Below are 24,948 nucleotides of genomic sequence, written 5' to 3' on the forward strand. Positions count from 1 at the left end.
GAAATAAAAGTTCATTTTTTTAAAGAAATAAATATCGTTTCTTAAAGGTCATGATATAGAGTGGTAAAATCATTCAAACATGATGAAATTCTTAGTATTCTTATTCCTAAGCAAATTTCGTTTATAATGAAATAAAATCTCATTTTGGTTTTTTTTTTTTAAATAAATATCCTTTCTAAAAGCTCTTGATATAGAGTGGTAACATCTAGGAGCCTCTAATTATTCAACTTAAATTTTATTATTTTTTGCTTTTTCTCACTTTTTTATGTTGAATCAAAAATTATTTCTTGAAACATTTTGGTTACTATTAATTATATGCATTCAAATTAGGAAATTAATTTGCCATAGTTTCAAAGGAGGATATTTATATTAACAATTCTATCAGTAAAAAATGCATTTCCAAACATAATTTGATTAGTTTGTCAGAAGGTTTTACTCCTTAAAATAGTTTTGCAAATACCAATAAATCTTTAGGTGTTTGCAACGGAAACAAGAATTATATTTTAAGTATCAGTTGGAACAGTTTCTTTGTTTTCGTTTTATTGACTGACGATCAGGGCTAGTCAGTGTCGAGACGTCTAAATTGCCTTCGCAGGTGGCAAATACTTATGATCTAACATTACTGTTAAGATTCTTCTGTTTTCTGGAAAACAAATAATGTGCCAATAAAATACTTTCGGTAAGTTTTCTTCTTGATTTTTAGTGCAGTTTGGGACTTTTCGCAGTAAGGCTAGATCAGATATCTCCTTAACCATTTCAATGATTCTTCGTTAATTATTTTCTCGTTATTAAAACTTTATTTTTTTATTGTCCAGCCAATAATTTCATATTTTGATAATATTAAATTTCATATTTTGATTCTGCAATTGTTAAATATTAAATTTTTAAAAGCATCTCGTTCTAATTCTATTGTGCATATCAGATACACTATTTAGAAAAAATTAATTAAAAATAGTTAGAAATGCACTTTTACAAACGCTTCGGAAAACAGATTAATTGTTCAGGTTTTCTTTATTTTAAGTAAATTTCTTTTTTTATATTGAGATCAATTTTTTTCCGAAATACATTAACAGATGGCGCCACAAACTAGAAACATAATTTAATTTAATTGGTGATTAGCTGTTGTAATTATATTATTAATATTTTATCAAAAAGATAAATTTCAAAATTGTAGCGCATTAAGGAATGAGGTGAAGAGACATTAAACAAAATTTTTAGTTATAAGCAAATATTAGAAGTCATATGAAGGTATAATATTTAATATTTAGGCTTAAACCATAATTAAATTTTAATCTTAATATTTATTCTTTAGAACCCCCCCCCCCAAAAAAAAGGTTGTGAGCGACAGGTGTCCAGTTCCATGAGCTTTGAGCTAGCAGACCGAGAAAATGTGGCATATGTATGGAACTAGTGCATTCTAAACCTCAGATTAAATTTAATTAATCAAAAGATTAAATTTTTAAATTTTGTTTTAGATAGGAATTTTGAGGATAGGTACATATCAGAAAACTGTCTTGTAAGATTATATAGGTTAAGAGTAAATTTAATTGAAATAAATATTTGAAGACAAAATTTATTAATCTTTATAAAAATATAAGTTATATTTTTAGTAATTTCCGTGTTTTATTGATTAAAGTTTTTTCTTCAATTAGTAATTCATTAAATTCCATATAATAAAGAGAAAGAGTACAAAGTGAAAGTTTTAGAAAATATTTACTACAGGTTCCTTACGTTTCCGGAAAGGAAAAGAAAGGATGAGGCGTTATACATGTGATGCAAAAATTAATATCTTGGCTTCTTTTTAAAGATACTCTTATACAAATATACGATTAGTCAGTTCAGAATTCAACGTTCCGAAACTGATGGTACAGAAAATATTTCAATATAATAACTGGACTCCGTACAATATTCATGGAGTCTAGGGTCCATCACAACAACTATATAATCGTTGTTTAGAATTTTTCATTTTAATTCAATTGACACCTTACATTATGTAAACTCAAAATTATCTTTTATAGGAAATGCAGTTTGGACCAATAAGTCTCTCTTTAATCGGCACAGATGTATTATTCTGCTTTTGAATTGGCAAAAAATGTCTTTTTCGAAATGATATTCTTCGTACAATTTCATTATCTGAGGCTTTTTTTTATAAATGCATGACGTGACACTTTATAAATTCTATAGTTGGTTTCATTTTGTACTGCAATGTGTTCGATACATTCAGTTAGGCATCGGCATTTTGTCTGAATTGAAAGATAAATTGACTTTGACAATCGTATCAGATTTCTGTATATCTAAGTGGGCGAACTCAAAAAGCCTATCTATAAATGGTGATCTTTGTTTAGGTGGCAAATGTATTCATTTTCTATACATTTTTAACCGCCTCAATAAATATATATCTATTAATGTATAATGTATCTGATTATTTTTGGAAAATTTAATGAAAGTTAATAAATGCATTCTTTTTTTCCCTCTTTCAATAATCTTTCCTGATTTGGATATTAAATAAATTTTGATTAATGATACAGCCTCAATCATTAAAATCAATCAAAATTCAAAATAGCCTCAATCAATAAAAATATCTTTTAATATCTTTGCAAATTTTAAAGAAGAATAAATTTTGTTTCCTTATAAATGAGTGTAAGAAAAACATTTCACTTACTGAAGCTTTTTCCCTTAAAAGGCTAAGGCCTTTATCCTAAGGATTATCTCCTTATACAGAAGCCAAAGAATTTTCATACATTTTTGCACCTTATTTTATGAAACTTTGCAGCTAGAAATATATTATAGACTGCAATAGTTAAGGAAATAATACCTTGTTCAATTTTTGGGACATTAAGTTTAATAACCTAAAAATGATCATAAAATGTATTTTAGATTTTATTTCCTGTAATTTTTTCTATAAACATGCTTTTAAAATTAAAAATCTTTTGTTCGACACTTCATAGTAAGGACATGGTTTTGATTCCTATTTTTATCATATTTCAATGGAGAAATCATCATAGTTCACACAAAAAGAATTTTTTTTTATTGCAGTTTTCTATTTTATTTGACTGTGAAGAGAATATACGGTCTTTAATAAGACTGTAATATAAAATATTGAAGAAAGCATTGGATAAAATTTTGGTATATCTAAGATCTTTTATAACTTAAAATATCTTTGCTTATATAATAGGGATAGCATGCTTATTTCAGTGTGTATTTCTTCAACACGAGAGGTACTTTTAAAGAACCATTATAATAATCGGTTGAGAAAAAGAGAAATGTTGTGTAATATCTTCCAGACAAGTCGGAAGCAATTAGAAACAGGATAATTAAATTTATAAAAACAACTTTGGGCATTATTTCATTCAAATTCGGTAAAGAATTTATTTGTTATTTCGTATGCCCATTAGACATTATTTCTTTTTTAATAATGAATTTTGAGAATCTGGATTGCTAAAGTTGGTTCATTTTTCCTTGAAAATTAAGACAATGTGAATGAACTATCCAAAAGCTAATTTTTATTTTACCGAAAATTAATTAGTATTAATTAAAAGTGTGATTTGACATTTTTTGAACTAGGATTGAACCATATTGAACGAAGTACACTACTTTATATTTTTGCTTCACATTAAATCAAATTCTTAGAATCTATAAAATGCAATTTTCTCATGCTGTTTGGTTTTTACTTGTTTATTTTCTTTTCATGTTGTATCAATTAAAAATGAATTCTTATAATAAGCAGGCGTATTATTTTACCTGTGTTAAAACCAATGCCTAAATAAATTTCTCATAAGTACTGCTCTTCTCATTTTACCCTAATATTTTAATATATTGGAGATAAGATCTGATATCTTTCTGTACAGTCTATGAAATGACGTACACTTGCGTTTCTTCACTGTCCGTAACTTAGATATCAAAACATACTGTAAGCTATTGAAGAAAATTGTAATTTATTATTTTAGAGTAGTGAACATATATGTTGTAATTGCACTTACCGTAGATTCAGTTTTGAAAATTTTCATTTAATACATATTCAAAATAATTGGAATTTTTTTACTAATTTTGAAAAACCATTTTATTTGAAAAAAAGGAAATTTTTTAGAATTTATTATTGCACATGAAGGTATTGTAGATAAATAAATAAAATGAATATGTATTTTAGTGAAATGATAGAAATTTTTCACTTAATATACATTCAAAATAATTGGAATCATTTCATAATTTTGAAAAATATCCTTTTAATTTACAAAAAGGAAAAAAAAAAAAGAATTTATTACGCGCATGACGGTATTTTAGGTAAATAAAACATGAATATGCATTTTAGTGAAATGATTAATATAAACGAAAAAAGAATTATTGAATGTGAAATTCAAAGTAGGAAAAAGAGAAAGGATAATATATATTTTTGAAATCCCCTGCTTATTCTACAGCATTTGATTCCGAAACATTTTACATTTTATTTGAACAAAAACATTTTACATTTTATTTGAACAAAAACATTTTACATTGTATTTGAACAAAAACATTTTACATTTTATTTGAACAAAAACATTTTACATTTTATTTGAACAAAAACATTTTACATTTTATTTGAACAATAGCATTGATAGATAAGTAAAATAGTTTTTAGGATTATCTCTTGGTCTTTCGTTTAACTTGGAACTCATGCACATTAAAAGTATTTTGCTATAACTATTTTATATTTATTCTGCTCTACATTCCAAAAGATGTTTGCTTTCATAACTTTGTGAATACATCATACATTGGTATTTTAGTTTTAATTACATAATATATATTAAATCCTATAATATCCATTCCAAGATATGTTGCATTTATATAAAGTCTCATGTGGAACCAATTTTTATAAAATTTATATATTTAGAAACATTATTCATTCATAAATTTAATGTAAAATACATCTTCCTATTTTTAATATCGTTATATGTATTAAATTCAACGATTGGAAATGAAAAACAATTTTCACTATTTTCAAAATTAGATGAATTTAAAATATCATTGCTTTTAAGACCATGAAATCAAGTTTCATTCGTTTTTACAACGTTTTGTCTCATTTAATTCAACTTCTCGTTAAAATTTGGAAAATTTTCATTTTTGTATGCTGAACAGCGATGAGAAATGATCCAAATAGTAAGCGTTTTTATACCAAAAGTTACTTGAACTAATTGTAGAAAAAGTTTATATATATATATATATATATATATAAAATATTGGAAAATCGTACATTCAATTTCCGAAAGATTTAAATGCTTTCAACGATCTTTCAATTATATACTTCGTTATTCCATCCTAATTATAGCCATTATTCTGGAACTTTTATTATTAGAAAAATGTATTTAACTTTAAAAATGTTTTCTTTCGCTATGTTTTAATTTTTAATGCAAATTGTCCAGGGAAAATGACAAATATTTATTAAAGAATGTTACAATATTCCATCTAATTATTCCAAATCCTAATTAAATTTCTTCATAAAATATTTTGACATGCTAATTATTTTTCTTTTTTATTTCATTAATACAACCTAAATTAATTTTATTAAAAAATGAACGAGATTCCTCCTTCCAGGCTAAAAATATGAATTTCCTCTTGCTGGATCTTGCAGAATGATATTTATCATATTTAATAAATGCCTTAAATCGAAAAATTTGATTTCTTTTTTTAATTCAATTGTACTTTTTAAAGTAAAATTGAGTTTATACTCTGAATTGATTAAATTCTTGTGTAGTCTTCAATATATGTTCAATGAAAATTAATGACTATCGGCAATTTAGAAATTTATTCATTGATTCAATTTTCTGAACTGAGAAACAATACGCTAATTATTGTTTATTTCAATGATATAGTTATAATTATCGTGCTTAATTCTTTACTGGATGTTATCATCATACATTGCAATTGAGACAGGCGGCATATGGAGTACAACAAATCCTTTTTTCCATCATGTGCTTCAAATTACCACATTTTTTTTCTTGCTTTTTCCAAATATTTTTGTCCGTGAGTTAAAAAAAGAAAGTAATTAAGAAAATAATGAAATGCAAAACGAAAAAAGAAAAAAAATATTTAAATTCAAAATTGTTTAAACTACAAATTTGTATAATGTGTTAAGTAATTATCAGTATAAAAATTAAATTAAAAAATATGTGTTACTATATGATCAATGTTTTTGTAATGTCGAATGCATTAACGTAAAAACATTTAGAAATTTTTATCTTTCATTAGAATTTTTATTAAACGTGTTTGTTTATCATTTACTTAAAATATATATAATCTTGCTTAGATGATTACTGAAAGTGAACTGTAAAGCATTTTGCGAAGTAGATGTCCATTTTAGGGTAGATAGAACATTGAGGCAGTGATCATCTGAAATTTCCAGCACGCCTTATTGGAGTAGATTATATTCTAATCTCTCTAAATTAATGTTAAAATAAGTTATGTTATAAAATTTACTTACCAGATGACAGAAAAGAGAAATATAGAGTAACTTACACAACTTAACCAGATTTTAAAGTATAGAGTAACACACAACTTAACCAGATTTTAAAGCACACATTAATTACTGCTGCATTTAAAATTTTTGTAAATACTTATGTTAGAAATAAAGGAAGTACAACTTCCCTTACGGGAAATTAAATTTTTAAGTATTATTTTTGCAATTTTTTATATCATAAATTACAGCTATATATATATATATATATATATATATATAAAGCGGTAATTATACATAATCAGTGGATTAATTCATAATACTAACAATTATTCATAATTCTCGACACATAAAAGCATGAACAGAATAGAAGAAAAAATGTATTAGTGCATTGAATAAAATCCTAGATAATACGCAAATAATTTTAATTTAAAAAATACTGAGCCTATATAAATGGTAATTAAAAACGGTAATATAAAATGTGATTAAAAAGGGTATATTTTATTGCAGTAATTTCGCCATATACCCGTGTCATTAAAATGATCATGTCAATTATTAAAATTTCAAGACTTAACAATGTATTTCATGATAAATTATTTCAATGTTCTAGTCCCTCAAATTTAATATTGGCATAAGTTTATCTATTTGTATGCCTGTTAGTTTATTTTTCTTCTTCTTTTTTTTAGTATCGTCAAGGACAATAAGATTATAAGGATCACAATGATAAAATGTTTAATCTTTTAAAGACGATGATTCGAACATAATTATATTTTCAAATGTCCAAACAAACCAAAATCCATTGTATAGAACAGTAAATCCATACTGCATTCCATACTGCATTATTTCATACACTTTCCTGCAAATTCATGTGCCTTACAGAAAATATAATCTTCAAGAACCGACACAATAAACGTCCCACAAAACGCAAAGTTCTTTTTATACTAAAGCAAGGTCATTCTCAATCTATATCTTAAATCCTACAAAAGCGCTTACTAGGGAACAAATCTATGGGCGGACAAGACAGATGTACGGAGCATTGAATGCAATATCATGACTACTTTTATTTGAAATGTTAGGATTATATGTTTAAAAGAACGATTGAACTATTTTTCTTTCTTTCCTCTTTTAGTGGTAAAAATGTGTGTGTAGTTGAGGGACTCCTATAACGCCAGAAACATATGAGGAAAAAAAATAGTCTAACATTTTATGCTTTGAAGCGTGACCTAGTGTTATTTTTTTAGCCTAAAAGTCACGTAAGAATATTTCAAAAAAGTTATTCTTGCCATCTTTACTTAGTGGCAATGGGTAAAAAAAATAACAGAATAAGAAGAAGCATGGAGCAAAACAGGGCGAAAAAAAAAGAAGCAGAAATAATCTACTCATGAATGAAGACCTTTTCTATGCTGTCTGTTGCCATTTTCCGAAGCGAAAATAAATATATAAGAAAAGGGATAAAATAGTGCGTAGAAAAGTAAGTGTCGTAAAAGTTATCTTCGTGAATTCAGTGTTTCTTTTTCCGTTCTGGCGGATTGTACTTACGTAGAAAAATTCTCCGTCGAAATGGAGTTCAGTATCTCTTGTCCTAGATTCTGGTCTCTTTTTTTTACCTTTTTCATTTTATTCGCCCGGAGAAAAGTGGTCGTCGTGAATTGTGTTCACTTAAAGACATAGAATATATATTTTTAAGCAATATTTTGAAGTAGTGCATCTTAAATGTTGAACTGAAAGCAAATGCGATTCACTCTTTTCTTAATGGTTGGAGAATTCATGTATTAAGTTATATTCGCTTTAAAAGATTTGGAATGCAAGTTTTTGATCTTATTCTCAAAAACGAGAGAGTAATTCGAAAGATTATGAATTTTTAAATTCTTTTTTTTTTGCATAATGGTTGAACTCAGCGAACAGTTGAATTTAAATTAATGTTCTAGGAATAAAATTCTACATTTTATTTTAAAAAATAAACTGAGTCTACGTTTCTGCAGAAAATTAAATATTTATGATCTTTAATATTTTACAATTAAAGTGAAATATGAAAAATTCAGGTTCAATAGTATAATTTCATTTATTTATTTTAACATACAACTCACTTTGACGAGAAACGTAAATGAACGGAATTTTCAACACACACACACACATATATATATATATATATATATATATATATATATATATATATATATATATATATATATATATATATATATATATATATATATATATATATATATATATATATATATATATATATATATATACTTTTAATAGAAAATAATGCATAAAGAAATGATTGGTAATACATTGCAGAACTTACATTGTCTTAAATCCAATTAATGTGTAACATTTTAAATTAGTCTAAATAATGCCACAACTGTATTTTTGAGGGATTGTGGATGCATAAATACATTTTGGTTTAGTTTGCTGCTGCAGTATCAACGTCTGACAAGTTACATGAAACACACAGGTCAATCTTTTAATGTCTGGTCGTTTCCCTTTATAATCTTTGACTTGATCAAGAGCAAAGATTAGATTCATTCCTTTAGATTGTACCCGTTTGCAATCATAGTTTGTTCATTCGAACGAGTTTGCTGTTCCTGAAACAAACATTATACAGGCTCGTCACTGGAAAAAGAAGATTTAAAGATCTAATTATATCAAAGATCTGATGTCTTAGATTTTCAGGAGCTCTTTGTATCCTATTCCTCGATATTAATCCTTCATAATATATCTTCAAATGCATATGATGTTAAAATTTAGAATTACACTGTTTCTATATTTAAAAGATGATCTTTTACACATAAGAATGGAACGAATTAAAAAAAAATAGCATAAAAATTTAAAAATACATAATTGCATTTATAGGCAATTAATTTTGTTATTCGGAGTGCAATTTTCAGAATGAACAGTTAAAAAATTTAACAGAATACTAACGCCACGACTTAATTTTAATATGTTAATATTTTATTTCCGGCACAAAAAAAATGTTATTAAAACTAAATTAAACAATTTTTACCATTTCTTACTAGATTATTTTAACTAAACACTCTAAAACTTGTTCTGCATTTTTTTTTATTTGGTGGATCTGAGAATATGAGAACTTCGAAATTAAATATATAAATATATTTTCCATTAATGTTTAGTATTTGATATCTAAACCATTCTTAGTATTTAAAATTACATTTCCATAATTACTTGAAAGAAAACTCCTGTTAAAATGCTGATGCTATAAAATGAAAATTACAAATTTGTATGTTAATTATCGTTTACAAAAATAAAATTCATTAATGAATCGCATCTGCTGAAACATCTATTCTAAATAATATATGAAAGTTCATTAAATTCGTAATTCCTTCTTAAAGGCCCATATTAACAAACTTTGAAACTATTATTAATACTTTACAACCTTAACTAATTTAAATGTACGAAAAATATGTATTGTATTATTTCGCTAACTTACATTAAAAGGTTTACTTATACATTGGTACATACTTAATTAAACAAGTGAAAAAAATCAAAGCAAATTTCTCACCTATACTGACTATAAGATGCAAAATGGAGAGATAAATAGGCATCAAAAATAGACGATACCATCAATACTTGCTAGTTATTGAAAAGTTGCTATAATGCTCTCTTGTCTCAGACAAGTTGGCAAGAAAAACAATAATACTTTTTTTAGTTCTATATTATATACTTTTCTTTACAATAACTTCATAAAAAATTAAGAATAAAATGTTATCCTCTTTTAAAATTCTGAATAATTACATCACCCTTTTTTTTCCCTCAAATCCTGTGTAAAAACAGAATTATGCTCTTGACTTTATAATAGCCCTTTTTTCACTTATGCACCATTTTTTTCCCTTCCGCATTGTTTGATTTCTAAGCTTACTTATAAAAGCTTCTGTCATAAGCAATAGTCAAGGATAAAGCAGCTTAGCATCAAGTATGAAGTACCTTAGAAGAACAAGAGTGTGCCCTGGGGTCCCAGAAGCTTTGGAGGGAAAATAATGTCTTAAAACGTTAAAGTTATTTTTAAGCACGCTTCTTGCAAATATTTAGTATCGAAGGGAAAAAAAATATTTGCTCAGAGGAGAAAGCCTCTTCTTTAGAGGACGTCAAAATGCAGAGAAAAACAATTACTTTTCCTTGTCTTGAAAGCATCCTCAGAGATTTCAAGTAGGCAAAGAGGCTTTATGATATTAATGGAATGCTGGAGCATGTGAAAGTGGGCGAGAGCAGTGTATGCAGCAACCAATTGTAATTACTAATTTTTTTTATAAGTGGCAGTGATATTAAAAAAAAATATCTTGTGACATCACTATAAATTGAACAATCTTTGTTTATTTTGATGATAATATTACTTTGCAGACAGCCTCTCCTAGGATGAAACTTTTAATTTGTTGTCTCCTCATGAGGTTGGGGCTTATTTGATTCTTTCTTTTTTTAAGAAAGAGTTCTAAGAATAAGTCTGTTTTAGTATTTATTAGATATCGTCTCGTTGATTCAATTGGGAGAAATATCTTTTATAAAAAGAGGGAATTATTTCTAATATAATGCTAATTTAATTTCATGTATTACTGTCTTTTATTTCTATTCTAGAAAACTAAATGCTTCTTAATAAGGCTCTGTTGCTTTGATAAATAATCTGATTGTTTGCGACAAAATCTTTTACAGAAAATTGCTCTTAAGCCAATATGGTGTTTATAAGTATTCTGCCATAAATAATTAGAAGGTTGCAGTGAAAAAAAAAAGAGTTAGAACATTAAAAGGTATTCTTCATTAAAATATCTATTGTTCACTTGCTGATCCTCATAGAGTATTTTTAAATATATTATCATGTATTGTTTTATAAGTAGTTGAGTGAAAACGTTGCTAAAGAACCAAATATTGTTTTTTATTCAGTCATGTAACCACTTATGATGATATTATCATTAGAGTTATCTGGAAATGATAATGACAGTATAAATTTAAATCATCCTTTTATTTTTGAATTAAACAAGTAGAAAGTCATGATTGCAATTCCATTTTAATCATATAAAATTTTACGAAACACTTTGAAAATGAAACTTTTTTGTAACTACAAATATGAAGAAAATAACCTGAATTTTTAATGTATTCTTTTGCTTATGAAAGTAATATTCACAAATATCCATTGCAGGCAAATAGGAAAATGCAGCGCATAAAAATTTTCAGTCTGTTGGAGAAGCATGAAAGTTGAAACATAGGTGATTGAACATAATTACCATTATCATTTTAACAATGCGTAACATTTGAGACTAGTGTTTGTGAGTTTTCTTAACAGGATTTTTACCACCAGTTTTGAAAACATAAGTTTAGCCTTTGTTCTGACTTTACAGTGAACATTTATCCTCTTCAGTCCCGAGGTACACATATGTATACCTGCAATTTTTTTAAAATTTTTCTTATCCAGTAAAGTTAAATTTTGACGAAATAATGCATGCATTTAAACGTTTATGAATTTAGCTTCCATTTTGTATCAATAAATAGCACTACAGTTCGATATTTTTTCATATCCATCGCTATTAATTAGAGACATAACGAAAATGGCGTTGAAAGAAAACGCAACAAATCTAAGTACATTTTTTAATAAAGTACATTTTTTTATAAAAGTACATGTGCTAAGTACATTTTTTTATAAAATACTGTCTTGTTAAAGTCATTACCAAATTATATCTTGTTATCTATAATAGAATCGATGAAAATACAAATTTAACTAAGGTACACATATGTACTTATGTACTTAGTATGTATAAAATACTAAGTGTCTTGTTAAAGTCATTACCAAATTATATCTTGTTATCTATAATAGAATCGATGAAAATACAAATTTAACTAAGGTACACATATGTGTACCTCGAGCGTTTTCGCGCCCGTTTGCTGACTGCTTGCTATCTATTGCGCTGCTTATCTTTTGAGCGCTTGTTTTCAAATTGTCAGTTCTTGTCCTTGAATATATTGTATAACTTTTTATAATAGATAATTATTATGTTCTGTAATGTAATAAAATATAAATTTAAAAATATTTATTTTTTAACTTTAGTAAGAAATTTAATTTTATAGCTGTCTTGAAGTTAGTAATTGATATTTCAAACCGACATCATGTATAGAATATACATAATTTTATAAGCTAATAATATTTTTTTCACGTCAAGTGGCTTTAACTCAAAAGGAGGTTTTGAACTTTTAGAAAAAAGAGATTTTAGGGGAAACTAGAATTTTTCATGTATCAAAAATAATGAAACCTGGCAAATAGGATGAATGGGTCACAGACGATAGTCAAATGTGCCTTGTCAAGTAGAAAGATAATAAATCCGTGACTATTATCCACATGTATAGGTAATGAGTCAATTGGAATAGGCAGAAGATAGACAAAATAATGGAAACAAAAAGCTGATATAAAATAATCTGCTTTTATAAAAACATATAATATCAGTGGCATCGATCATTATTTTGCATATTACGGGTTTGCAGTAATTACAAAAAATGACCGACGCGAGCATTCAAGCATTTTGTAGATTTTGTAGTTGTCAATTTCTTGATATACTATAAAATGGTGGCAAAGCGACAAGCTGAACGGTCAGAAATGAAAGTGAATATCTTATGACCTTATTGCAATTTCAAATGCATATAATTCGGTCCCTGATGAAATATGAGGGAATTCTCATCATTAGCAAGAAAGGAAACCAAGAACAAGTAAAAAAAATCATCTTTCATAGAAGACAAATTAATAGAAGGGTCATCAAATGATGGAAATGCAACTACAAGACCATTGGAGATTTCATTACCACCATCTGGTTAAAATACCTCTAAAAGAACAAGAAAAATTGTCCCTTCCCAATTAAAAAGAAATAAGACTAGATATGTCAAGCCATCTACAACATTACATGGACGATAAGTTTGTATCGAAATGCAGGTATCCAGGATGTAACTATAGGAGAAGAGTCAAGTGCTCAAAATGCAGTATCTACTTGCGTAATATCAAAAAAAATCCTTTAAAATAAGGTTTAATAAATTATTAATACAATAAATTTGTATTTTTTTCATTTATAAGGCCTTAGAATCAGAAAAGTATTGCTATTAAGTAACCAGGAAAATTAATTTTTTTTTTGTTGAGGATGCTTTGACTTACTTAAGACCCAAGGTACACATATGTGTACCTTAAAATTATGGGACTTAAAATTGTTTGATCAGCAAAATTTTTTTTCACATAGTATTGAGATGTAACAAAGGTAAAACATCCTGAAATCAAATTTGTAAACCAGTTTAAAAAAAATCAGGACTGAAGAGGTTATAAAAGAATTTTAGAATTTATAAGAACCCTTTTTTTTTATTGTATCACCGCATGTTTTATAACCTGGATCCAGTTGATTCACCATTTATTTGGCGCAGCATGAACAAACTTGGCTCTTGCGCTAATAAAATCCAATAACCAACCAACCAACATAATTACAATTATTTATTAGTGCTTTTTTTCTTATAACACTGTACAAATTTCATACATATGACTGATTCTAAGAGAAGTAAGTTTCTTAGGAATTTAATAAAGTGATAATATGCTTGTTATCGCTATTTATATTTATCATCCAAATATATTTCTTATCCTATTAGAAAGTAGAAAATAATAGTAAACTGCCATACTTTATCATTTTTTAAAAATTTTATGTGACTGTAAATTCTGTAAATATTCTATAATAATTTTCTATAAATATTTTGTTTTAATAAAAATCCCGTGTCATGTCATCAGATTGTTCAAAGGCTGAAATAGTTATGTGATATAAGTTATATTCCATAATCCTAATACTCCTGTTTAAATTTAAAAAAAAACATTTCTTAAAAATTTATTTACAATTTTCTCAACTAGGTTAATAACAGTTTTTTTTAATTGATTTGCTTCGTCTTGTTTATACTTGTGGCCCTACACAGCATGCCTTCTAGAAAGTCCTCCTCTGAAAATATTTGACATTCGATTTAACTCAATCAATTGATTACCAATACTGAAATAGATTTGCTCTACTCAAATGCATACTATATCAAATAATTTTTTTAAAATGAGAATAAATGCATATTTATTCATGTTCGTGCTAAGGCACTCATTATATTCATTTTATACATTATTCTAATGCATTTTATTGTTTCAAAAGAAAGTTTTATCCTTTTTACTGGTCTTACTGTGAAATGCAGCACTCTTAATTATGTATTTTATCACGATTTCAGTATACATTTTTCAAGAAAATTATGTGTAATTTCTCAAGATAATTAAAGATAACCTAATAATATACGGAAAGACAATTAACAGAAAATTACAGGTTTAGAAGCTGAAATTAGGGAACTGGCAACTAGTAAATCGCTTGTATAATGTCCTTGGAGCTGGGCTACTGCGACATGACCACTGGTCCCTCTAGAGATTTTCAATTCCTCTGACAGAACGTCTCGGCGGCTAGCCAGAATTCTGCTTGACATGAATTAATTCTGTAATGTTTTACCACCCATTATTCGCTCGCTTAGCGAGTTTGTCCTTCAGAACATTTTAATTTAGAGCAGTAATGATAAAATCAAAATAATTTTGATCGCTTTTAGATAGAATGACTGCAATGCTTTAAATAAATGCGGGTAAAAATAATGAACTTTTTTCAAAGACTTGAAAGGCGTGCATTTTTTTATTTATATCATACATTTAAAATATATTCTTTCTTTTAGATGATATGAAAGACATTTAATATTGTTAAAATCAATCTAAAAATAGTACACAATAATAAAATATAGTACCTTACTATGACGACTGTTAAAAAAAAGGGAAAAAACATTGTTACTAACTTATATTTACAAGATGAAGAAATTACATTTAGCTTAATGCTTAAGTATATCTGAATTTAATAGACACATTGCCAAAGTAACGTTTCCGTGCTCCTTTATTTTAATAATAAATCTTTAACCATATATGTAGATTCGCAGAAATTCCTAAAAACTAATTATTTATTTTCCTTTGGTCGGGTTAGAATTAAAATACTGACACAATTCAAATATGTCCATTCTTGGATTAAATATGAATATACAAAGATAATGCATATTAGTAGTTTTACCTAAAATCTTTCATTTACTTGATAAGCATTGTGATTCATTTTACTTGATAAGCATTGTGATTCATTTTACTTGATAAGTATTTATATTTTACTTATAACACTATTCTATTCACTGTGATTGAATAATAGCACATTAACTATTTTTCCAGGTAATGGATATATTGAAAGGCTGCCTTATTATTTTTTTTAAAAATGGGGCATTCATTTTATTAGAGGAATATATATGCATCTTTGCTAAATAGCAACAGATCTGGGCACAATTTTATCAAAATTATTTTAACAACTTTAAAGTGATATAGATATTTCAGTGTCCATATTTCCATACAACTTTTAAATTATTAGTTTTACAATTTAATAAGCAAAAGTTCTATAATGTGTTTGGTTGATTTTTGATGAAATGCAGAAGCTAAGTCAAAATATGCATCTCATCTACTTAAACCTTTTCGTATTATCTATAGTTATATTAACCTCTTTATGAAATATAATAAAATCTTTCTTACCTTTGAATCATCATAGTCTTACCACAGTTAGTTAATATACAAGTTCTCCTTTCTTATAGCTTTATTCAATGTATCCTTTACTTTGATAGTTTTATCACATTATATGTGATGGTTAGCGCTCCCTATACATTACTTTATTCCCCAGTATTATTATATCCTGATGAGGAAGATAATTAAGTCTAACCATTGACTGCACTACAATAATGCATTATTTCAAGTCTCTTGGCGAAGTTTCTCTATATATTGTTTTATTTAACTATTGTATTATCTATGTCTGAGAGATAATTTTATTTTTGTACATTATTTTATCAATCATAAATGCAACAGATTGATTTGTCTTTAATCAGAAAAGGCATGAACCGGAAAGAACGAGTATGTTCCAAAGAAATCACACATCATCACCCCCAATTCCTGAAAATGTGACAACTTTTTCGTGATGTTTTTGTTAAATATTTGTCTATAAAATACATTTCAACGTGGACGTTCCAAAGGAATCACACATCACCATTTCTTCTTGAGAATGTGAGAACATTTTCTGGATGTTCTTTTTAAATATTTGTCTATAAAATATATTTGAACGTGGACTTTCTAAATTAATCACACATCATCATTCCCAGTTATTGAGAATATGAGAACATTTCCTTGGTGTTCTTTTTTTAAAATATTTGTCTATAAAAAACATTTGAACGTGTTCTTTCTAAAAGAATCACACATTCCCATTCCCAGTTCACATTCCTGAAAACGTGAGAACATTTCCTTGATGTTCTTTTTTTAAAATATTTGTCTATAAAAGACATTTGAAATATCGTTTACCATAATTTATATGGTAAATTAAATAAGATATTATTTTATTTTACAACTAAACTCTATCCGAATTTCATTAGTTCTCTAGAAAACTTTTCAAAAACAAGCTTTTCAATATTTTGATGGACTAAAAAAGTTAAGAAATTTATTTTATTCTATACCATTTAGATGCACAGCTTTAAAGCTAGCTTTTATTGGATCAAATAATCCATTTACTTTGTTGTTTTAGTCCTGACCTCTATCTTCTCTTTAAGACTCTAATTTACGATCTTTTTGCCTTACAGTCTTTTTTTCACCGTATTTCAAACAATTAGAACGAACTTTTAGCATGATTCAGTGTTTTAAGAAACTAATGTGCCTCGAGTCCAAGAATTCCCATGCGAGTTCCAAACAACGAAACTCCGCTATATCCAATCCATGTTGGTTCTGATCAGGGAAAGGCGTGTACTATGTTCATGTATTGATTGGTAGCAAAAAAAACTGTATTTGCTGCAGCAACTTGTTAGTTTTTGCCTCTGTTTTTTTATCGGGGACTTTTTCCTGCATAAAAACTTGGTTAGTGGCAAAGTAAAAATTTACTTTAGTCTAAAATGAATTAGAGTTTTAATGGGTTGATGGATGAACTCACATTACTGTGGTGATCTGAAATGATAAATGGAAATTTAAGAGAATTGTAGATTTAGATAAAAGCTTTTAACTATAATAATTAACTGTTATTTGATAAGAATTTACTCTTAAAAAGAGACAGTAAATCTATATTATTTTATTTTTTGAGATTTGTTTATATAGTTAATTAGATTTATTTTCTTTGGATTCTTATTTCATTATTTAGTATAACTATAAAGTGTTTTTTTCCCTCAAAAGGATATTTTTAATATACTTATTTGTATAAAATGTTGATATTTGCGTTGAAGAGTTTTCAGGATATGCAAAAGAAACCGTATTGCAGACTATTTACTTTCAGACTTTTAATGCAGGGAGTTTCAAAACTAAGGAAACACACTTTTAGCTCTATTAAATATAACTATAACAAGAATTACGCATTGTATCATAAAATTACGATTGTGAGAAGTTAAGCTATTCAGGTAAATAAAATGCATTTTAAAGAGCTTTTGATTTCTTTTGTAGGCATTTGGAGTTCTACATATTATGCATTTCTACAGCCAACCACAAGAAAGAAGTTGCAAAGTTTTCACGGAACTTACGAAAATTAGTTAAATCACAAGCGATAAAAAAAAGATGTTGCAAATTCAACGGTCCAACATTTGTTGTCGCATTCTTCTATTACAATAAACATTAGCTCATATGTTATAAATATTCTATTTAAAATGTGAGCAATATGTTTACTTGATTTGCAAGCCGAGTTTTAAAAAGAAGCTGTTATAAATGCAACTGTAAAACATTTGTGGGCTTATTCTTCTATAAAAATAAACAGTATCTCATCTATTATGAATGATATAGAGAATATATAATTATTCTTTTTACAGGTTGGACAATATGTTTGCATGAGTTGCAGTCACAGTTTTAAGAAGAAGCTGTTGTAAATGCATTTGACAAGTCTTTATTGGCGCATTCTTTTTTCGTAATAAAATTTGTTTTTATTGTTCGGGATATTCTGTTTATAGTTTGAAAATACGACTATGTGAGATGGAGAAGCAAAAGCTTCTTTTAGCGTATAACTACTTTTATTACGACCAAAAACATCGATGATGTTTAAGAAGAAGAGTATTTATTTTCTGCTACCCTTGAAATTTCTAACTGTTTTCTAACTAGAATTCAACAATGAAAAAACTAGAAGCGGGAAATGTTATGAAAACACTTTTCCATTATCTGCTTTGGGAGATGTTTGTTTTCATCATCTGAAAATGCAAAGATTTTTCCTTATTGGTTATGTTCACTTCATTATCAAAAACACTGATCATTATCAACTGATTTTGATATTCTTAACCAATGAAATCCGATAACAGGGAAAATAATTTAATTACAATAAAAAGACTAACAATAAACTTCAACAAATGATTGCTGTAAAAAAAATGAATTTGATTTAACCTCTTTATTTTCTTTCAACGAATGTAAATATTCTTTAAGGGTTAATAAGGAGATTTTAACTATGGAAACTTGAAATATCTACTGGATTAGTAATTATTTTTATATTTAAATTCCCTTGTGTAAATTTAATAGGGACTAATACAAAATAAATAGAATAAAGGAGTTCACACTGCGAAAACGTATCCTCTAAATAAGATAAACTTTGATTGTCATAATTTTTAAGAATTTTGTAGAATTAATAGTCACCGATCTATGGTACTTGCATTATATTACATCTGCGGAATGACGCGTAGATATTGTCAGAAAGTCTTCTTTAAGAAAATGCAAAATAAATGGAAAATGTAACTCTGTTTATCTTAAAATTTACTCTTAAAAAGTACATTTGACCCTATTATAACTTAATTCGCTCGTTGCTTTTAGTGCTGAAACCACGCTGAGGAAAATCATACATTTGGAATATTATGTCATAAAGGGAGTTTACTACTTTTTGATTTGTTTCAGATACAGAGTTTATTATAGTAAAAATGCTTCAAATACGCTGAATTTAATATCTATGTGTTCATTTTATCGTCTATTTTAGAATATATTGAAACGTTTTGAATAAAAAAGACTTCGATAGAAATGACGCATTCCAAAATCTTTTGTATAATTATAGTGAACTAAAATTTATCGAGCCCTTTTCTGCATTAACGATTTATGCTTTCATTCAAATTGCAAAGTCGAAATGTCTAAGAATATTTTATTATAAGTATGAATAACTCGTTTGCTGTCAGCGAATTTAAATATGTCATTGCATATCCAAAATATGGGAAACTTTAGTTGAAAGCTGATGTCCTCATGTTCCGCTGCCAGTTTTGTCAGAAGGTAATCTTTTTCTTTATCTTGGATCTTTATATGAGGCGTTACTTAATGCGATTTGTAATATTCCCGATATATCTAGGAGTATTTTTTTTTTCTTCTAAGAATATTGATTGCATCTCATTTATCTCATTTCGATTATCATAAACAGATCTAGAATCTGTAAGGTTTTCGATTTTATTATGATTGGATGATTGTAAAATTTCCATGCCATTATTTATAAACTTATATTTTCTTCAGAACATAAAAGAAATCTGCATGGATTGGACGATTTTACTGTGTAATATTATGTCGATGGATGTCCAGATTTCTCAGAGATTAAGCAAAAGGCCTTTTCATCAACCTTTCGTCAATTGGGTTTTTCCGACTACATTAAAATGCGAATTCTAAAGTGAAAAATTCAAAATTTTAGATTGGTGTTATTTTTGTTTGTTAATTCTTTTATATATTCTTCGAATAAAAATTGAATTAAGTTAGTATTTAATAATCTTCTATTTGATTTATTAAATACTAGCCGCCTTTGGCGACCAGCCGGTTCGCCAGTATTACCGCTCGCTACAATTTTCAATTAAATATTTTAAGTAACTGGTCTCTTAATAGATTCTCAAACAAAACATTTTTAATCTTCAAATTTTGATAGTCATACCAAACTTATACTGTTGTTTAGATCGTTTCGTTCAATTTACTATATATATATATATATATATTCCTAATGTTTGTCATTTCCGATAAAACTTCAACTTTAATTTAAAGTGAAAATGCTAAAATTGCAATTAGTATAAAGATATTTTTTAATGAAACCAAGCTTTTTATTTTATTTATTATTTTTATTGTTATTTATTTATTATTATTATTATTGAATATGAATATTGCAAACAGAATCGATCGGTATTTAAGTCTTATGTGACCTACAAAATGTTTTTCGTAATTTATGTAATATCTCAAACAATAATTCAACAAAAAATTCTCAGATTCAGAATAAAATTCAGTTTTTAGTTTTGCTTTCAAAAATGTTGAAAAGAAATCAATAAAAATATTTTGTTCCGGCCTATAAATATATTTCAAAAATTATGAAGTCTAAATTTAATTCAGTAAGGTATCAGATTCTGACAAATATTCTGGACACACCAAATTTTAAATAAATGAATGAATGTTTCTATTTTCCACGATCAACTAAGACTTATTTATGAAGTTTTGAATGTTAAAAATTTAGAAAAACTCAACATTTTCATAATCTTAGGCCAATTAATCTTCAGAAACCTGAGCGCTGATTGGCGTATTTTCTTTGAAACGATCGATGGAAAATTTAAAATTATCCTTTTTTTATTGAATAGTGATATTCAATTTTTTTATAAATCAGTCAGTTTAAGTGATTGATTTAGTTGATTGGAAATTAACTCTTTTGATTTAAAATATTAGTGTTTCAGGAACATTTTGTTATTCGTGATTTCCACAGCAGAAGCTTTATGTAAAATCAAAAATTCGTTATTTATTAGAGCATTTATTGAATCAAGTTACATAAAATATAACCATTTTCCATTTAGACCATTTTAGCAGATCTGTGCCTTACTAAAGGTTCACAAATTAGCTGTGTGGCTCTTTTGAATGGATATTCTGTTCATATTAAACAAAACTTGCTTTAAAATAAAACTGATTTATTGGATTAATAATATAGAGAGTGTAAAAGATCATAAAATAATTTTTCTTGAATTTATTTTTTTAAATTAATATTTCATATTTGTTTCATTTCCTACAGACACATGCCGAAAATTATATTTTTGCAGATTTCATTTCCAAAAAGATTTCATTTATTTTTAGTTGGAGCTTTAATCAATGTGATGGCAACAGTTTGAAAAAAGCTAAATTTTTCCCATGAATGCGAAACGTGCTCGTGCAGCTTAAATTTTATTTTTATTTTGTACGAAAAAAATTGTTGAAAAATATAGTTAAAATATTTATTTAAAAATTCATTAAAAATAGAAATTTAATTTTAAGGTTAAAACATTGGTATCATTTAAAAGATAAATTTTTGATCTTTAACTTCATGTAAAAATCTTTTTTGTGCGGTAATATTTTCGGAAGTTATAGCAGAAACACGCCAAAATTTCGCTTAATTTTTAAATAAATAAAATTCTAATTAAAAATTCGAAAAATTTACCCAAAGGTGCACATTCCCGGCCTCTAAGGTATACAAGTGCCAAATTTGGTAGCTGTAGGTTGAATGACCTGGCCTGTAGAGCGCCGCCACACACATACACACACACATTGAGATTTATTATAAGTATAGATATGCGTTTATTGGAGTTAAAATACAAAAATACAAATGAAAATACAAATAAAAAATGCAGTCTTTTATTTATCCTCAAAGATTGTGATTTATTTTTTTAATATTTTATTAAGATTTGCATAATTAAATACTACTAATCAATATAATCTTATCGTATTAACATATCTAAATTAATACGAAGATAAAATTTAAATATGCAATTCTAAAATACAACAAGAAAGAATATCAATGGAAAATTGAGGGAGAACAAAATAAAAATAAAATCGTCAGTTTTAAATCATAAGAATAAAAATTTAAATGAAAGTAAATTAAAATAATTAGAAAAATAAATTACAGGGAAATAAAATAAAAATAAAAAGTGTTTAATTAAATGTAAGAAATTATATTAAGTTAAAAAGTGGTTATTTTACTAAACCAGTGGTTATTTACTTTAGAAAAATTATTCAGTCATAATTCATTTGCAAAGGAATGCTTAAATAAATTTAATGTAACAGTATTATGAATAAAATAATTCTTTTGTATAAAAGTTGGATATGTAAAAAATTCTTTCGATTCGAAAATATTGCTTCAAAAAGATTCCTATATGCACTAAAAATGGTAAATATTTTTTTCTTCCTTATTCTTTTCCCATTTTTATATACATAAACATCTCATGAACTGATTTATAAAAAAACAACTAAATGAATCCCCTGGCATATTCATATTTTTTATTAAAAATAAATATATTCAATATGAATTAAAAACTAGTTATTAATAATTTATGTTTTCTAATGTATGTATTTACGACGATCATATGTACGTAATGTTAGACGAGATATATAATTTTATATTCTAATTAATATTAAATGAGTGATGTTTACCCCTGAGATTGGATTTTCAAATGGATGTAAAGATATAAAGTTAACAGAAATAACAGCTTCCTATTTGCATGATGATGTATCAAAAATATGTGTTCCTCCATTTGTTGGCAGTGATGCTTGACAGTTAATTCAAGAACGAAAAAAATAACCAAATGTTTACAATTTGTTTACTCTCTTCATTATGATTTTTTCTCCTTCATTAATTAATCCAGGTTATTAGCATCCGATATTTCGTCTAGTCGGAAGAAGTCAATGGCTTTTCAGAGGTTTATACGATAATTTTCGAAAGAAGTAGAAGTAATTTTCATACAATACTTTCGAAGGAAAATGCTTTGAAGAGGAAAAATATGTTAGTTTTATTTTTATAAATCTGATTTTCATTCTCCCTTAAATACGATACTATTTTTAAATTATAATAACTACTATATTCATTCCACTATTATATTATTGAAAAACCATGAATAATTCTTGTCCAATTCCTAACTTAATTTAATTGATTTCTTTTTAAAATTCACTGAATTATTATTTTATTTAATTTATTTTTATTAAAATGAATTTAATTCTTATTTAATTTATTCGCATTCTTATTCAGTTATTTTCACTTAGGATCTAATCTAAACTGTGAAAAATCCTTTGGGCACAGAGATATTTATTAAATAATCTGTTTAGATATTTCGTTTTAATAATATTTACAGCTTACCTTAAGAACATGCCGAAGTTCGTTGTAAAAGCTGATAATATGTTATCAGTATCAGCTCACTATGCCCTACGTATTTAGTGCATACAAGGGAGAAAATTTTCAGGAAACTTCTAACATTTCTGGGCTAATAGCATTCTTTATTTACTAGTAAACATGTCTGGTTTTCCCATTTCGCTACTAAAGGTGTTTCGAAACGTTGGTTAAAAGTAACGCAAAACTTACAGAAAGTTATTGTTGATCGTTAGGTTAAGTTAAATCGAGCATGAAAGCGGTGAATACTAATATTGCATGACGCAATGAAATAATATACATGCATAAATATATATCCAAATTAGTCCGTTTTACCACTATGTAAAAAATAATTGAAGGCGATACAAAAACATATTTATAAAAAAAATCAAGATATACCAAGCGAAAACAAATAATATTTTGAATCGAATGTTATTAGTTAAGATGCTCAATTATTCTAAATAACCGAAACAAGCCTTTTCTAACTTGTAGACATTAAGATGTCAATAAATTTGGTTCTTTAATGTATTGATTTGTTTTAAAAAAACGTACTTGGCAACATAGCATCAGAAAGAAAATTGTTTAAACCAATTTTTCTTCAAATAATATAATTCAGACGTTTTTTGACATTTCAGCTTAATGTTTTGTACAATCATCTCAATCCTAATAATACTGACCATATCATATTTTCTCATTTTATTATTAGTATTCATGATAAAACATGTACGAATCGTGAACTCAAGAAATTGTATAAAAGCTAGAAATTACTCTTTCTTAAAGAAAACAATAATATTATGCTTTTACATTTTGAGATTCTTGGAAGTGGTATTTAAAATAAACGTTTCGAAAATTTCGTTTACTGAATCTACTTAATAGTTTTAAACTTGTAAGGCAAGGGGATGAATTTAGAACAACATTTCAGGAATAAATGGCTGCATGGAAAAATTTGGATTTCTAGAAGTATTATTTCAATGAAGATTCTATCTAAACGTTAATATTAATGTTATTCATATTTATAAATTTTACAACTTGGACATTACGAAATTACTTTTTTTCTTTTCAGAGAGTGCATGGAGTATTTTTAATATTTTCTGCAATATTAATTCCATATGGTGTAAATTGAAGGAAAATAATTGATAAAGCAGTGCTTAGAAGAAAAATGAAAACGAATATTAATTTGATTTGATTTTGTTTATTAATGTCAACATGAAAATGGATTACCATCATTAAGAAGGTTAATTTAAAAATTTTTCACCTAACAAACATCACTTTTCGAAATTTTATAAAATTATAAAATTCTGATGTAGAAAATGACGGATTATTTTTCCGTAAATGATATGCTATGAAATCATACAAGTT

General features: G+C 26.6%; 1 protein-coding gene across 2 annotated transcripts in view; it reads left to right on the top strand.

Moving 5' to 3' along the window:
* LOC129963639 (uncharacterized) overlaps positions 1 to 24,948 on the top strand; it is a 118,527-nt gene that overhangs the window by 24,938 nt on the left and 68,641 nt on the right. The gene's annotated exons all lie outside the window — the stretch shown is intronic.

Source organism: Argiope bruennichi, chromosome 3 (assembly GCF_947563725.1).
Source record: "Argiope bruennichi chromosome 3, qqArgBrue1.1, whole genome shotgun sequence".
NCBI lineage: Eukaryota > Metazoa > Arthropoda > Arachnida > Araneae > Araneidae > Argiope > Argiope bruennichi.